The following is a 10,848-nucleotide window of genomic DNA, read 5'->3' as shown; positions in this document are numbered from 1 at the left end:
GAGATGATCGATATGAAGATGAAAGGGGCACAGAAAAAGCTAGACAGAATGGCAACCAAGATCAAACCAATTGGAAAAGCTGAATGTTATACCAATAAAATAAAAACCAACAGGATCTTATTAAAGGGGAAAAGGCAAAATACCACATTTATTGTGAATACAGAAAGAATCATAGTAAGCAGTTAGTTATAGCTATAACATTCCATTCAATCTCATATTTATTCACACATTCATTCATACACACACACACAGGTTCTGCTAAGTTGTTACCATAGTTACCAGCCTTAGTGTTGCTCATGCCAAGCCACTGGCCAGGTGGCCTGGACATGAGGAGGGAGCAGAGCCTTGTCAGATGCTCATCTGATGCTCCTGGAAGTTGGTTTGCAGAATCAGACCCCAAAGTTCTCACTTTCTAGAGTCCATTTTTATAGGAATTTCTTCCTATGCCAGTCTATGGGAATTGCTTCATCATGCTGTTGCTGAATCAATCAGCAGATGGCACATTCCTGACAGCTCCGTGCTGCCCGATGTTATCTTGTTCTTTTGTTCTCCCATTCTTGAGGCTGTTGGGTGGATTCCAGTCTGCCTTCCGGGGGTCCTCTGATTATTTCCACTTGACGCCTTCTTCAGCCGATGGACACTAGATTCTTAGGCTGGCACCTCCCTGATCATTCAGTTATTATCCACACCAAGCATCCATCCACATACATCCTCTATCTCTATTTTAATCACAATTGTTAACAAAGCGAGATGAATACAACAAAAGGGTTGTGACAGAGTATTGCTTTGAGTCTCTCTCTGTGTGAGGACTTGTTGTTACGAAGAATTGCTTTGAGAACAGACTCTGTCTTAGAATGTACTAACACAATTAGCAGCTTGCAAGTTTCACACACAGAGGGAGAGAAACAGTACCAAAAACCAAGAGACCTCTTAATTAGTAATACCCTGGAATTTAAACTAGGGGGAATCAAACTCATTTGTGATTTTAATATGGATCTTTAATATGATCCAACAAAATGGGCACAGAAAAAGCTAGACAGAATGGCAACCAAGATCAAACCAATTGGAAAAGCTGAAGGCTATAGCTGACCACAAAGAACAGAACTGCCAGAAAAATCAGGTCAGTGCTAAAAATGCTCAAATTTTGAGAATTTCAGGTGACAATTCAAAGAACTAACAGAGCTTCTGAAAAGAAGAATTTCAAAATGGCTGGGTCTGGATTTCAAGGAAGAACCAGTGCACCTTTAATGCTGCTACCTAAATGCCACATAAAGGGAATGAAATGCAAGTTACAACAGGCAGAACAGTAACTGCTACAGAACCGGAGTGGAAGGACGGGAAAAGATCTCTCTCTCTTTTTTTTTTTATGCAACAACAACAAAAAGTCACTCATCATCGGTGGACATAAGCTTTTGTTATTTCTGTACTAAAAAGAAAAGCATTTGACACTATACACATTATATTGCTTGAGAAAGTTCTGCCTCAGTCCTTTTCCTAGTAAAGTTCAGGGTAATGTACTTAGAAAAGATGTATTTGTTTTGAAGTGTCAGCTCAGCAATGCAGCTAGTAAAGAAAATCCAGAAGTAAAATATTCTTGAAAGCAAAAAGATTTGACCGTGAACTCATGGAAGAAAATCAACACTATAGAAACTCTGATAGCTGCTCAGTAAGATGACAAAACAATACTTTGGCTTTCATTTCTCTTTGTTCATTTGTTTTTTCATTTCTTTCACTATTGTCTATTCTGATATTCCCACTCCCTAGGTCTTACTCAGCAATTAGAGCTAGTAGTTTGCTAAATCATTTATTTACTTTAATAAAAATAACTCTAGGGTACTTTATACTCTCTTAAAAGTTCTCAAACATTGATAGGTCTCAACTGTGCCAGCTGCTCTCTTCTCTCATGCCCCCTCCCATTCTGCTCTTTTTTTTTAGAATCCTGGAAGTTTATTCCTTGGTACTCAAACATGACTGAGAAACCTAAAGGAGACTGTGCAAGTGATTTAAAGGCTTGTGAAAATGCCTTCCAGTGAGAGACTTTAAAGAGTTCTATCTGTTTATCTTTATCAAAAAGATTAAGAGGTGAATCGATTATAGTGTCTGGGTAACTTCACAGGGAGAAACTAATGAGTCTAAAGGGCTCTTTAAGTTAGCTGAGAAAAGCTGGCTCATCATTGTAGCTTGTCACTCCAGAACCACAGCCAAGACCTGGTTGTGTCATGTATCTCAAACAGTTCCTCCAAGGTACAGCATGTTGACAAGGGGCACTGCATCGGGCAGTGTTCAAATGCGTGTCTAGGCTCTCCATGTTCCCATTCAGGGTAATTCCTCAGCTTCCACATGGTCATTGTGTTACCAGTCTTTGCCACTCCAGCTCTTGCTCGTTGAACACTCAAGCCAGAGGAATTCAAATTAACAGTGAAGGTGATTAACAAATGGAACAAGTGACCCGGTGAGCTGGTGGATTCTTCATCTCTTGAGGTCTTCAAATCAAGACCAGATGCCTTTCTGGAAGATATGCTTTCGTGAAACTCAAGTTCTCATGCTCAATACACAATGAAATGTAGCTGAAATGTAATGTCCTGTGATATTCAGGAGATCAGACCAGATGATCAAATGATCCCTTCTGGCCTTAAACTATTAATCTAGATCACTGCAAATTAAGTTCTCCAAAGAGTGTCTATGGATGAAAGGACAAAAACTGCCATTTCAGGAATGGTTTTATACACACATTATTATTAAAACAAACAATACCCACAAAGGGGAATAAGGCCATTGGTTCAGCCTCTTCCTTCCCAGCACTGGCCTCTTAGCAGAGGCCAATCTGCTTTGGAGGCAGGGGTGTCTAAAGTGCCCATTTAACTAAGGAGCTAACTAGAATCCACCACAAGTCTTACTATGTCTGGTTGCTGGAAAGTCAGGGCATGGCAGGATGACTTGTCAGAAAGTGGCAATTCATCATGCTCCTGAGGGTCCAGGTGCCTTACTCCTCGAGATGCAGTAAATGATTGATGACGTGGCTGGACTGCCAAGCTGCTGCTCCTCAAATGGCTCTTGTTTTCCTGGCTAAACCCATTTAATTTAAAACGTCAGTATGCTAGAACAAGCTCTCATATGCAACTCACGTAAACAGAACATTATTATACACTGGATTCAGTAGTGCAAGTAAGCTGGTATGGTCAGGTAAGCCATACCATTAAGACATTTATTGCCGGTATGCCATACTGGAAAGACACATTTTCAAGAATGAATTGTAGAGCCCTGTGCAGATACAAACTTCTATCCGCAGATGTGGATATCTGTGGATAGAAATCGGTATCTGCTGAACCGCAGGGGTCTCCTGGGAACTGCAGCGATGAAAGGAGCAGAACGTGGGGCTGACACTCCCAGGAGCCAGCGCCCTGCGCCGACAGCTCCTCTGGCGCGGCTGTACCGGTACTGCCCCCAGCCCCATCCTCCGGTGGGGCTGTACAGACCCCAGACAGGAGATGCAGCTGCGTGGAAGGGCTGGGGGCGGGGTTGGGGGCGGTACCCCTTCCAAAGTGATATAAGCTAAACTGAAAAAAAAAACTTTCTTCTGTAATAAATGTAGTCACATGAGGAGTTAGACTGGTCTACCTAGCTTGGTTTAATCTCACACCTTAGTTTATACTGGTATAACTACAGTAGTTTAACCATACCAGTATTATTCTTCAACTGGTAAAATTTTCCCTTGTAGGACAAGCCATCCACATAACACAGTCAAGAGACAACTGGTGGATACAGGCAGACAAGGGAACACAAAGAAATGATACAATGCTGGTCAACATGATACACTGGGATCACAGCTCATCAGCTGCCTAAACATCAAGATTTTTGTAGGCATCACAGCAAAAGAGAGTTTTCAGAAGGGATCTGAAGGGGGACAATGAAGTTGTGTTGCAGATGTTTGTGGAGATTTCCTCCAAACCACAAGGACAGCACAGGGGGAAGCATTACAGTACCTGTTTGACCATTTAACAAGTGGGCAATAAGGGCTAGCATTGCTGGCTGAGCAAAGGCAGGAGTCAACACCTCAAGAGCATATGAGAGAGATTATGCTAGATGGAGATGGGTCTGTAAAAGGCCTAGAACATGTAGACAAGTAGTTTGTGTTGGATGTGTGGAACCCATGGAGAAATACAAAGAAAGGGTTGACATGGTCAAAGTGATGAGCTAGGGCAACAATTTTTGCAGCAGCATTCTGAATGGATATAAGCAGGGCCGGGTTACACTTGTCAAGTCCGAAGATGATAATGTGGTAGTTGCGATATGAGGTAAGAGCTGTAGCTGTGTGGATGGAGTGGAAAGGCCATATCTTATAGAGGTTTTTAGAGCTGTATTTGTACAGCACCTAGCGCAATGGGGCATGGATATGGATGGGGGCTTCTGGGCTGTACTGCAACATAAATAATAACTTAGTTGTATCGTTAAGTAACTAAGCGACCTGATTTACTCAACACTATCTGACTAATTGAGATAAATGAACACAATACCAGTTTAACGTGTCTGGACTCTGCTTCCATCTTGAAGTGATAACATAGTTAATTAAATATCCACTTAATTTGCCTGACTAATTAATAACAACTGAGAGTGTAATTAAACTCAGTGCTTTTAAGTGCTCATTCCCATCCCAGCATGCAAGGACTTAAAATGACAAGATCATAAAGTGTGAGTACAACAGAGCGCAAGACTGCTACAAATGAAGAATCCATAAAAAGTGACAGGCTACAGAATGAAAGGGTATTAACCTAAAATAAATTAGTGTCTGTCCCTCTCTGAAGCCAGATGGTCATATCAGCTCATTTTATAGGACTATAACAAATGTGTCAATAAAGTTTCTATTATAAGGTTTCCAAGAATGTTAATACAGGTACTGCATTTACAATATTTAATCAAGGGCTGGCTGAGTCAGGGGAAAGGGCGTGGCTGAAACCAAAACTGACACTGGGATGTTATTTGTAAGTATTGTTGTAGTTCACTAACTATTTTTCTTGCTCAGCTTTTTGGCACATGCAGGATAAACAGGAGGAAACAAAAAACGGTTATCTACCTTTCCTAACTATTCTTCGAGATGTGGTGTTCACGTCCATTCCATTAGAGCTGTGTGGGCGCCCAAGTGCATGGTTGCTGGAGATTTTTGCCTTAGTGGTGGCCATAGGGTCGGCTGTGGTGCCCCCTTGAGTGCTGCGCTCATGCATCGGTATATCAGGCGCCGCTAACCCTACGCCCTCTCAGTTCCTTCTTGCCGGCGACTCAGACAGAGGGGCAGGAGGGCAGGTAATGGAATGGACACGAGCAACACATCTCAGAGAACAACAGTTACGAAAGGTAGGAAACAGTTTTTTCTTCTTCGAGAGCTTGCTCATGTCGATTCCATTCTAGGTGACTCACAAGCAGTGCCAATGGAGGTGGGCTTGGAATTCACAGTTTTGTAGCTAGCGGCACTGCCCGGCTGAAGCCAGCATCATCCCGGGCCTGCTGGGTCAGCACATAATGGGATGTAGACATGTGGACAGACGACCAGGTAGCAGATCTACAGATCTCTTGGATTGGCACCTGAGCCAAGAAGGCCACTGATGACACTTGTGCTTTAGTCGAGTATACTTTGACTATCGTCGGTGGAGGCACATTTGTGAGCCTGTGCGCAAATAAATTGGTTAGTCTCTAAGGTGCCACAAGTCCTCCTGTCATTTTTGAGCTTGTAGCAGTATCAGATGCAGGCTGTGATCCAGGATGAAATTCTCTGAGCAGATGCTGGGTGACTTTTTATCCTGTCTGCTACAGCAACGAACAATTGTGTTGACTTATGGAAAGTTAGTCCTGTTGATATAAAAAGCCAGCACCCTCCAGATATCCAGAATGTGTAACCTGCGCTCCTCTTTGGAACTATGGGGCTTCGGAAAGAAGACCAGTAAGAAAATGTCCTGGCCTATATGAAACTGCAAAACTACCTTGGGCAGGAAAGCCACGTGCGGCCACAACTGGACCTTGTCCTTGTAGAACATGGTATAGGGCGGTTCCGACGTAAGCACCCTGAGTTCAGACACTCTGCCGGTGAACGTAATTGCAACCAGGAACGCCACCTTCCAGGAGAGGAGAAGAAGAAAGCAGGAAGCCAGACACTCAAATGGAAGTCCCATGAGCCTTGACAGCACGAGGTTCCAATCATAGGGAGGGACTGGATCCCAGACACATGGGTAAAGATGCTCCAGACCTTTCAGGAATCGGACCGTCATGTCGTGAGTGAAGATCGACCTGCCTTGGAACGGAGAGTGGAAAGTTGAAATAGCAGCCAGGTGGACCCTGATTGACGACAGTTACAGGCCTGGGAGCTTGAGGTGCAGGAGATAGTCCAGGATCACCTGCAGGGAGGCCTGTTTGGCCCAGACACACCGATCTGAGACCCAGCACATAAACTCTTTCCACTTTGCCTAACAGGTCACTCTGGTGGAGGGCTTTCTGCTACCCAGCAGGACCTGTTGCACTCTGGTTGAGCATTCCCGCTTGTCCGCATTTAGCCACGCAGCAGATGCTATGAAGTGCAGCACCTCCAGGTTTGGGTGCAGGAGACTGCTGCAATTCTAAGACAGCAGGTCCGGCCAGAGAGGGAGTCGCAGCGGCTTGGCTACGAAAGGTCCAGCAGCGTGCCGCGCCAGTGCCGGCGAAGCCACTCGGGAGCTATCAGAATAACCCTCGCCCTGTCCCGCTTGATTTTCACTCTGTGGATCAATGGCAGTGGCGGGAAGGTGAACATCAGGGCCCCTGACCATGGAAGTGGGAAAGCATCTGACAGGGAACCCCGTCCATCCCCTGGAGCGAACAGAACACATGGCATTTCCTGTTCTGGCAGGGCGCGAACAATTCCACGTGGGGAGTGCCCCACTTCCAGAAGATCATACTGGCTGGCTCCGGATGGAGGGACCACTCGTGGTGAGATGAGACGGTTCTGCTGAGGCGATCTGCTAGCACATTCTTGGTGCCAGGCAGGTGTGCGGCTACCAGATAAATGGCACGCACAAGTGCCAAAGGTTGAGAGCTTCTTGGCAGAGGGCTGATGACCTGGCTCTACCCTGTCTGTTGATATAATACATCGCGGCGGTATTGTCCATCAGGACCTTCACCACCTTGCCCCTCAAGTGTGGGGCAAGAAGGCCTGGCAGGCCAGGCGAACTGCTCTGAGCTCCCTGACATTGATGTGGAGGGCCTGATCGTCCTGCACCCATCGGCCCTGGGTGCTCAGCTCGCCCAGGTGGGCTCCCAAGCCAAGGTCCAAAGGATCGGAGACAAGGGTCAACGATGGGAAAGGGGTCACGAAGGGAACTCCCTGCAATACCGACCTGGCATCCAACCACCAATCCAGGGATGACAGGATGTGATCCAGCACCCTGACCACTCGGTCTAGATCGGTCTGCTGGGGGTGTAAACCCATGCCAGCCATGCTTGCAGAGGCTGGAGGTGGAGCCAGACATGATTGACCACATAAGTACAGGCAGCTATGTGGCCCAACAACCGCAGGCAGGTGTGAGCCATAGTGAGCAGGTAGCTCCTCACATAGGAGATCAGATTCGACATGGCCTGAAAACGCACCTCTGGGAGGAGGGCTCTGGTTCGCATGGAGTCAAGAACTGCACCAATGAACTCTGCGTTGGACTGGCCTTAAGGTGGATTTTTTTTCGTTTATCAACATGCCCAGGTCGTTGCAGGTGGAAGGCACCAGATGGAGGCTTCTCTGTACTTGGTTCTGGGACCTTCCCTTGATGAGCCAGTCGTCGAGGTATGGGAAGACCTGGACCCCTCGACATCTGAGGTAAGCGGCCACCAGCACCATACATTTGGTAATAACCCTTCGGGCCAATGAGAGGACAAAGGGGAGCAGCATGAACTGGAAATGGCGTTCGTCCACTATAAACCGGAGGAAACGCCTGTGACTTTGGACTATGGAGATGTGGAAACAGGCGTCCTTCAAGTCAAGGGTGGTGTACCAGTCTCATGAATTCAGGGAGGGGATAATGGACGCCAGGGATACTATAGACTTGTTGAGGCGTCACAGGTCCAGAATGGGCCTGAGGCAGCCTTTTGCCTTTGGGATTAGGATGTAACAGGAGTAGAATCCCTTTCCCCTCATGTTCCAAAGTATCTCCTCCACTGCTCCCAGGCTCAGGAGGTTCCCAACCTTCTGAACGAGGAGTTGCTCATGAGAAGCATCCCTGAAGAAGGACAGGAAGGAGTGGGAGTGGGAGGGAGGGGCAGCCAAAAATTGCAGAGTGTAACCGTGAGACACTATATCCAGCACCCAGTGGTTGGAGGTGACTTGGGACCAGGCCGAACAGAAGGGACGCAGACTGTTGAGGAAAGAGCAGGGTGGATCCTGGACAGTGACTGAGGCGTCGCTCTGAACCACACCCTCAAAACAAGCGCTTCTGGTCCCTGGAGTGTTTTGCTGGACTGGGCTGTGCGGGTGAATGGGAGGAAGAAGGGCAACAGTGGCTGAAACTAGCATCTCTGTCCCTCCTTCTTGCAGGCCCCTGGAGAGACTGCCAAAGCTTAGGTGGCGGGGGCAGCAGGAACTGCTTCCTCACAGGCTGCGATGTATGCATTCCCAGTGAGAGAAGGGTTGCCCTGGTATGCATTCAGTCCATGCAGCCTTGCATCAGTCTGGTCTGAAAAGAGACCATTCCCATCCAATGGGAGATCTTGGATGGAGGTCAGCATTTCCTGGGAGAGACCTGCAGTCAGAAGCCAAGAGCTGTGCCTCATCACCACCGCCGACACAACCATCCTGGCTGCTGAGTTCACCACGTCATCTGGAGGGAGCACCTGGCAGCCACAGTGCCCTCCTCCACCTGGGTGCCAAATTCTTGGGCCAACTCCTGTGGAAGGAACTCCTTGAACATATGGAGAGTCCCATAAGCTAAAGTTGTAATGGCAAGAGGGCCTGATGGTTTGCAACCCAGAACTGCAAACTGACCATCTAATAAATCTTTCTTCCAAACAGATCCAACTGTTTGGCCTCTTTATTTTTGGGAGTCAAACTGGTATGCCCCTGTTTGCCTCTTTCATTGGCCGCAGAGACCACCAGCAAGCCTGGGGGAGGGTGGGTACAGAGGTACTCAAAACCCTCTGCCAGGACAAAGTACTTCTGTTCAGCTCTCTTTGAGGTGGGAGGGATGGAAGACATTTCCTCTACCTCCAGGCCCACGTACTGAGCCACCTGACACAGCAGGGCCTGAAGTTCTTTGAAATCATCTGGTGGGCTTGCCCTTGAGGGTCCCGCAACTGCCTTATCCGGGGACAAGGATGATGACTGCAGTGCTGGGGAAGGTTCCAGGGCATCTTCCCCTGTGGGGGAGGGAGGCTTAGGGGTGGGCACTGTTCCCTCTGCTCCGACCATCGGGCATGCCTCGTGCACTGAGCCTGGTGCCGCCAGTTGCTGCTCCGAAGTGGTGGCCGATGAGCAGTGAAAAGTGGGCATCGCCACAACCGGCATTCCCCATGCAACCCAATAAGGCCACTGCGCCGGCCACTGGCTGTGCTGCCAAGTCGGCAACATCAACGTTGATGCACCCCATTCGCACTGTTGGGTGCCCATTCGCACTGTTGCAGACTAGGGAAAGGGCTGAACTGGGCTTCATGCTGGAGGAATCCCCTTCCGGTGAGCACAGTGGGGCGGTCAATGCCTGGGTCCGCTTGCTGGCCGTTGCCATTGAGGACCAGTGTCTGGAGCGAGGTGATCAGTGCCAGTATCGAGGGGACCGATGCTGGGGGGACTGAAGACGCGACGGGGAGCGCTCCCAGTATGTGGGTGACTGGGACCTGTGCCTAGAAGACTATCTGCAGGATGGTGAGTGGCGTTGGTAGTATGGTGACCAGCATCTTGCTCTAGGATATTCGCGTTGAGATGGCAGTGACCGGGAACGTGGTGCTGGTGACCGAGGACGAGCCCCACAGCACCAGGGCTGTGGCTCTGGTGACTTGTTGCGTGGAGGTGGAGACTGCTGCTTCGTCTCGGGGGATCGGCGGCACTCCACTGCCCCCTGAGGGGTCTTAGCGGCTGGCTTACCTTAAGGCTCGAAGACAATAGACAAAAACTGCTAGCCCTTGCAATGCAAGGGAAAGCACTCCGACTAACCACCATAGAAAGTAAGAAGGAACTGAGAGGGCATAGGGTCGGCAGCGCCTGATATACTGACGCATCAGTGCGGCACTAAAAGAGGCGCCACTGCTGACCCTCCGGATACCGCTAAGGCAAAAATCTCCAATGACATGAGCAAGCACTCGACTGAAGAACGTAGGTTGCACAGGCAACCTTAATTCTGGCATTTCCTATCTTTTGAGTGCCTGACTTCGCAACCTCACATGTTCAGTTTTTGGTGTCTACTTTCCTAGGCTTTCCTGAAAAAAATGGAAATTCCATTATGTGGCATGATACTGATGCCCACATGGCTCATCAGTAGGGTTGGAACTTTTAGATTCGCAGCGTAGACTTCTGCCACTTGAGCTAATAGAATAACTGGTAGTGGCAGTAGTCTGTTAACCTCTATGTGAGCCAGCCACTGGAGGGGAATGAGACATGCTTTGTCACTGGGTTTCATGGATCTTTGCTGACAGCAGAGGAATGGTGAGACTCAGCAATCTTGGGTTCTTTTCCAAGCTCCAGAGGTAAGTGTGCTGTACTGGTCACAGACACTTATACCCCGATTCCCCCCAGCACTACCCCTTTTGCCCTTGTCTGTACCTGCTTGTCCCATCTAACCCTTTCAACTGGCTTCACACACACCCTGTCCAGCCCTGGCTTTCAGTCCTCATATCCTTGCCCAGCCAGTCCAG

General features: G+C 48.2%; 1 long non-coding RNA gene across 2 annotated transcripts in view; it reads right to left on the bottom strand.

Moving 5' to 3' along the window:
• Nucleotides 1-208: 208 nt before the first annotated feature.
• The window catches only part of LOC141995231 (uncharacterized), a 65,929-nt gene continuing 55,289 nt past the window's right edge, over nucleotides 209-10,848 (bottom strand). For both annotated transcript variants that reach the window (XR_012641278.1, XR_012641277.1), the window contains exon 5: nucleotides 209-2,508. This is a non-coding gene — a long non-coding RNA (uncharacterized LOC141995231). The remainder of the gene's footprint in view (nucleotides 2,509-10,848) is intronic.

The sequence above is a fragment of the Natator depressus genome, chromosome 10 (assembly GCF_965152275.1).
Source record: "Natator depressus isolate rNatDep1 chromosome 10, rNatDep2.hap1, whole genome shotgun sequence".
Lineage (NCBI taxonomy): Eukaryota > Metazoa > Chordata > Testudines > Cheloniidae > Natator > Natator depressus.
This window is presented reverse-complemented; position numbering and strand designations above follow the sequence as displayed.